The sequence below is a fragment of the Melanotaenia boesemani genome, chromosome 13 (genome assembly GCF_017639745.1).
Source record: "Melanotaenia boesemani isolate fMelBoe1 chromosome 13, fMelBoe1.pri, whole genome shotgun sequence".
NCBI lineage: Eukaryota > Metazoa > Chordata > Actinopteri > Atheriniformes > Melanotaeniidae > Melanotaenia > Melanotaenia boesemani.
In genome coordinates, this window is record NC_055694.1 from 23690611 (window position 1) to 23698005 (window position 7395).

Here is a 7395-nt window from a genome sequence, read left to right on the forward strand (position 1 = left end):
CTGAAGAAGCTGGATGTTCAGAGTAATGTATCCAAGCATATTCATAGAAATTTGAGTGGAAGGAAAGCGTGCACCTGCAAAATGGATGACCGCAGCCTTGAGGGGATTGTCAGGCAAAATCTGTTCAAGAATTCGGGGAAGCCTCACATGGGGTGGACTGAGGCTGGAGTAAGCACATCAAGAACCACTATGCACAGAAGAATCCTAGACATGGGCTACAAATGTCCCTCATTTCAAGTTACTCCTGAACCGGAGACAATGTCAGAAGCATCTTACAAAATAACTGGACTGTTGCTCATTTGTCCACAACTCTCTTTTCAAATGAAAGTAAATTTTGGTCCAAGAAGAGTGAAGAGGCACAAAATCCAACTTAAAGTCCAGGGTGAATTTTCCACAGTCAGTGTTGATTTGTGGGTCTGTGTGAAAAGCAATTTCGATCCTCTGTATGTCTTCTACATACTGCAGAATTGACAAATAAAGTGACTTTGACTTTGACTTTGACTTTGATTTGGGGAGTTCATGTCATCTGCTGGTGTTGGTTCACTGTGTTTCCTGATGTCTACAGCCAACTCAGCCATCTACCAGGAAGTTTTAGAGCACTTCATGCTTCCTTCTGCTGACCAGTTTTATGGAGATGCAGATGTAATTCTCCAGCAGGACTTGACACCTGCCCACGCTGCCAAAGGTACCAAAAGCTGGTTCAGTGACCATGTCACTGTGCTTGATTGGGCAGCACACTCGCCTAACCTGAACCCCATCGAAAATCTACGAGGTATTGTCCAGAGGAAGGAGAGACACCAGACCCAACAATGCATATGGCCTGAAGGTTGCTATCAAAGCAACCTGGACTTCCATCACACCTGAGCAGTGCCACAGGCTGATTGCCTCCATGCTATGTTGCATTGATGCAGTAATTCAAGCAAAAGGAGGACAAGTATTAAGTGCATATACATATTTTTCAGAAGCCTGACATTTCTCTTAAAAATATCCTTTTTTTTATTGATCTTGCATAATAATCTAATTTTCTGAGACACTAAATTTTGGGTTTTCATGATCTGTAAGCCATAATCATCAATATTTCAAGAAATCTAGACTTGAAATATTTCACTCTGTGTCATGAATCTACATAATATATATAGGTTTCACTTTCTGAAATGAGTGACAAAAGATATTGACCTTTTTCATGATATTCTCATTTTTGTACCTGTTTATCGGTATCTATGTTCCTCTAGTAGTCATGAGAGCACCTGCATGTGACATAAAATGCCCTCAGTAAGGTAACAATTGCATTGTAAAAAGAAGGTATTTTAGTCCTCTCCGTGGTTTTTGTTCAAGTAGTTTTGATTTCTGACCAAAGGAAGTACAGGTTTTTGGTGAATCCAACAAAGAAGGAGCACATTTTCTTATTCTTATACACAACCAAGGAACCACCAAAATGGCGTACATGAGAACGATAATTATTTTAATTTTTTTTATAGCTCTACACAAGTAATGTTAGGAAGTGACAAAATTGTTTTATTAAACATTTTTGTGTTGTGAACAATCCTCAGAAGTGAAAACTCCATCATGATATGTAGGCCTCGGCCTTGTGATATGGATGCAAGATCAACTGAAAACACTCATGAGGTTTTTGTGTCTTCTTGAAAGAAAGACTTGAGAATGATGTCTGCTTAGTGTGGAAAAGCTCATATGAGTCAAATTTCAGTTATTCACAGGAGGCTATTATGGGTTGTGGTTATAAACAAACAACCTACATGATTTTTTCTTTATGAGGGCTTCTTGGTGCTTAATCTACTGGCATTAGAGTGGTATCAGACTTCTAATTTCAACAAAACTGCAAAGACATATGCGGGTGAAACCAGGATCAAATAACACTGCATGGAATAATGTGAGGAAACAATATGACCGTGTGAGTGGGATCTCTGCAGGTGATAAACATGTAGATAAAAAAATAAACAAAAACTGAGTGCGTTTGCCTTCTCTTGACACGAAAATTTGAACTTATTCATTGACTGTCTGCTTTTTAAAGTTATCTGCCTCAGTCGGTTTTCCTGTGTAGTCTTTGGGAAGCAGAATGCAGTCCTGTTTAGCATAATACCTGTTGAGTGCAAAACAGCAACCTGATGCAGCAACAATCTGAGTCCTGGACAAAATGGAACATTTAGCAGCTAAAGAGCCAGAAATTTCCCTTAGAAGCGGATAAAAAACAGAAGGGGAACGACGGTGAATTTTAGCCTCACATTAACTGCATAGTCAGACATATGACTCCAAATGAATAAAAGGATAATGCTGCTCTGTCTGTGATGGATGTGTAAATTAAATAAAGATCCAAGGCTGCCTAAAAGTTGATGGTAACAACATTAACTACCTTTGTTTCCACTGCATCCAACTGACTAACACAAGACTGAAATGTAAACAAAATTTGTCCTTTCCCATATGAATTTCACTTGTAAAAATAGACAAAGCACATGTGAAGCAAATCTAGTTAATGGTGGCTCATCTCCATTAAATATCCATTCTTCCATTATGGAACAAGCAAACACAACATGACCCTGGAAGCTTTTGTCCTTAATACAATTCAGTTCTTTTAATAGCAGGGTTATTTTTTTTTAAGTTTGATCATTAAAATACCAGAATAAGTGCAACTTGTTTATTTTTATATACATAAATAATATGTATAAATGTATATTTTTAATTAGTAAAAATTATAAGTAGTTTAATGCACAAAAATTTCCATTCAGCTTTAAATGTTTGTTTCTTAAGTCTCATGCTGTTTTAAGCCAAACCGAGTGCAGCCAAATCCTGTCATGCTTTCCTATAACATATTGATTTCTTGTTCTGCTTGGGGAGCTGAATTTCTCCCAGCTCTCAGTGATCGAGAGGACTGGATTGTGCACGGCAACTTGAAGAGTGAAATGTGATGCGGGGTGGTTCTATAAAAGGCATGGTGGTCTGTCAGCTTGTCCTTGTTAAAGATTTAAGAATATACCTCCAAGAAAGTTATTTCCTTCTCTTTTTTTTCCACGAAGGGAAATTCCCACATTCCCACAGACAAATAATAAGAAATTGATGAAGCTAGATTATTAGTAATTTTTGACTAAAACAGCTGGTGTAAATAACACTTGTTTTGAGTCCTAACCTGACTGGTGTAAAGTAAAAAACAATTGCATGAATGCTGTCCAACACTTTAAAATCGCCCAGTTTGGAAAGACATTTAACTTTTTTTGCCTCAGGGGACCACAGAAATGACTGTTGCTGAATGGCTGCGGTTTCCCACTGAGGATCATCATATACATGTGTGTGGATGATTAACTTTCCTCAAACTACTGGGCAAAAAATCCACGTTCCCATCTAATCAAACTCTGTATTCATTCTGCTTGATTGGAGCTCTTAGCCAACAGAAGGGTTAGTCACACACAAAGAAGCTAAAAGGAGACTTCCAAGAAATGGACCCAGTGATAAGAAGGTTTGCACAGGACTCAGGACTGAGACATGTTGAGGCATTGTAGAGTGAGGATGTGATTATCTAAGAGCTCAGGATTTGCCTTCTCTCCTACACACAAGGTGACAGGAGGGAGACAACCCTGGGGAGATGGTGAAGACTTTCCCCTTGCTTGACTGAATTATTGATGTTACACCTGCCAAAGCTTTTTTCTCTGTAGTCCCAGAGCTCCTGCTGCTTTAGTTATGTGCTATGCTTGGTTCAGCAATACATTTGAAGGAAGCTTATATGAAGTTCAATGATGAAGAACACAAGTGGAGTGGATGTAATAATGATTTCCAAGACTTACTGCAGAAGTAACATGAGAATGGAGTAAATGTACATCTCCTTTCTACCACTAGAGGTCAGACTCCTCCCAAGTCTACCCTCTCTTCTGTTGATGAGTGGTTTGAACATGAGTCCCAGGGACCTTAAACAGGAAAAGGATTTTTCAGAATGTTCCAGAGCATCTTTAGAGTTCTGTAGGGGAGTAACAAGGTTAGTCAATTTCATGGTTCACAGAATGTGTTTTAAGTGTGGAGTGTCTTCTACAGTTCCTGAGAATAATATAGGTCTAAGAGGAGGCTCCAGAGTCCCTTAAGAATTTTTTTAAGGGTTAAAACATCCTCAGATTCAAGGATTAGGTCCTTCCTTTAAGCAAAGATTTCCTCATTGGGGCACAATGGATCTCTGAAGGGCTCTGTTTTTCTGATTATCAGTAGTCCTTAATAAATGGTTGAGTTTTATTTGCTGTTTTTTTTTTTTTCCTACTGAAAGTCTTCCAAGCATCTCAAAGGACTCCAGATTTCTTGAGATTTCCACAATTTCTTGATGAGGTTGTAGGGTTCATTGAATTTTTCCGGGAACACAGATTGCTTAAATATTCAGAGTTGTGCATGTCTACCCACAGGGGGACTCATGAAACCCATGGGACCACCAGAAAAACAAAAAGGCATTCCAGTGGTCTTTACTGTGGTTCCAGGCCATTAAGAATTTAGATTAGTCTACGTAGGTCTCCTCAAACAGATTACTGTGTGATAAATAGAATTAATTATAAAGGGTTAAGACTCATGTTACTCATTACAGGTTCACTGTATATACACACTAGACATATATACAGACATGTATCAGTTCTCATTTCTCATGGTAACTTAACATTGAGAATAACCATACTGGGGCTTATTTTCCGTTTATTACCATTACCTTTTGTCCTTTCAAAGTTTCTTTCTCACCTCTTACCGTCTGTTAAAGTTTTTGTTTGTTTGTTTGTTTTTTTATTTGGCAATGGAGTTTTAATTCAGAACTACTTGTATAGTTTTCTTATTATGCCTGATGTTTTCTCATTTGGTTAAGTGTAAATTATCTCCCTTTCCAGTAAATGCAAAGTCTCGTCTTTGGACTCCTTTTTAGAGAGAAAATAAACACTTCACAACACCCCAGCCCCACCTAATTATTATTTTTGTATGTTAACTTAACTTTGTCAACACTGACCTCCTAGCTTCATCAAATTATGTTCTTTCTTTCTTCCCTCTTTGCCTGGCCAATTATAGGTGGAATAAGCTTCAAAAGCATGGAGCGACATGGTTACCATGGCAACATGATTTTCCCTACCATGAGGCAAGGGCACTGTTGCTGTGGATGATGTCAGCAAAGCCCCAGTTTCACTACCAGGCTTATTCCAGAAGGAATTTGAGACAAATGGTGAAAGAAAAGAAGTCGAAGAGGAAATACTAATTGTTTAATTTCAGCTCTGAGTATGTTTGTATGTGTGCTAGGTACATAAATGACTAATGTTGTGTGGATCTGCATCTAACTACAGCCACAGATTAACATTATGGATATTCATTTTTATATGTGACAAAAAGGGAGTTGTGTTAGCCCAATCTTTAATGTTAAAATTTAGTTCCAGTTAGGCTCAGGTCATAGGGTTAAGGTATAATAAGTAGGAGTTATATTTAAGGCTAAAATAAGTCTTCAGGCAATAAAGTACATATTAAATCAAGCAAAAATAGGATCACAGTTTTGTGCTCTTAATAGTATTTGTTTTAAAAATTACTAAATATTCAAAGTTTTGGGCTAAAATTAGAAAATTTCTCACAAATATATAGTGCATAACTATTAAGGATGAGCATATATACAAACCAACCGCTGTTTTGTTACAGCAAAAAAAAAAAAAAAAAAAAACTAAAGTAAAAATTTTGCTTAGAATCTAATCTATGGATAAGACACGCTTATGTTTCCCAACATTCAGGAATTTAACTCTCTCTTTGTGCTGTTAACTAAAAGGTATACCAAGATATACTTTCAGTGGTGAAGAACCTTGGCCCCATCCTGCAAATTTTTCATGTGTCCCTGCAGTAACACACCTGATTATATGAATGAGTCACCATGTAGAACTTGATTGGCTGTTGGATCCATTTGATTTGAACTAGGTGTGTTAGAGCAGGGAAACATGGAAAACAAGCACGAATGTGGCCCTCAAGGACCAGGGCTCCCCACCACTGAGAGAACTGGTTTTCATGATGAAATACCCCCGTGTTGTGTTACATATTTCATTCAGAGGTTTTTATTTATATTATATATATATATATTTATTTGTCTTTAAGACTGTTTTATCCATTATCCACATTTTCCATTAAATTACATTCCTTAATAACATTTCAGATAGTGGAAATATCTGCCTGAAAGCACTTGATAATTACCTATATTTTCCCCCTGCACTGTATGCACCAATTAGCTTCACTAATGAAGCCAATTGTTGCTGAGTGTTAACAAAAGTGTTGAAGAGATAGTGACTTTTTCAGCTTGGCACTTGACTTTATAGCTCTTGACCTGACTCACAAGTCAGGTCAAGTCAAATTAAGGTTAATAAGTTAATGAAGGTCTGAGAGTTTACATGCTTTTTGCTAAGGCTCATTTTTAGTGTCCACTTGGCTAAACTTCTGTATACAACTGTAGAGATATGAAGTAGATACTTAGTAAAAAAAAAAAAAAAAAGACTCTGACAAGCCCATAAAGTAGGTTCAAACTCGTACATTCATCAGAAAATGATGCAGTTTTTTTTTTTTTTTTTCCGGATTTGCTTCTTGTCCCCATAAAATAAGTTTAAATTTCTAAACAGTTTGTTTTAAATTCCACATTTATTCAAGCAAATTTGAAATGTTTTGCAATATGCATGAATTTAAAATGTCTCCAATCTGCACAATACTCACAGCTGATTAAAACTGATGAGTTGATATCTCAGAAAAAGTCTTATAGGGGGTGGTCGGGCAGAGTCCATCACCTTTACTATGATGCCTTGTTATTGTTTTTGCAACACACATCTTTATCACAGAATGTCTTTTTTGTCTATTCTTATCTATACTGTCGTGCAGAAGGATGCCATAAGGAGCATTTATTTATGTAAATTTTTTAAATGCTGATAAAACTAATAATGATTTTACATTTAAACCAGATGAATTAAATAAAAGTATTAAAAACTACCACATTTATAAGATCTAAATATGCTAATGTTTACTCAGTTCTTTTGTCCGCTTTATTGAGTTGCTTTAAATGTAGAAAATATTTATGGTTTCAGGTATGTTGGAGCTTTGAGCTGTGCGGGGTGGGGTGAAGTCCCTGGCCACCCCTGGGAACCCCTTGGCTCCACCCCTGTTCTCAGTAAAATTGTCACGCTCTTCACGGCTTCAGAACATCTTTTCATTATTTCAGCCATTATCCTCAAAATGGTCCATTCAGTTATAGGAATCTGTCTGAAAGACATTTACAGTTAAAACACATCTGGAAATGGAAGATTTGCCATTTCTGCTAAATTACCTCATAGATGGTGTTAATGATAAAGTAATCACAGCCAACCAATCAGGCTTAGAAGCAAATACTGATTTTTTTTCAACCATTTTCCTGGATGAGGAGGA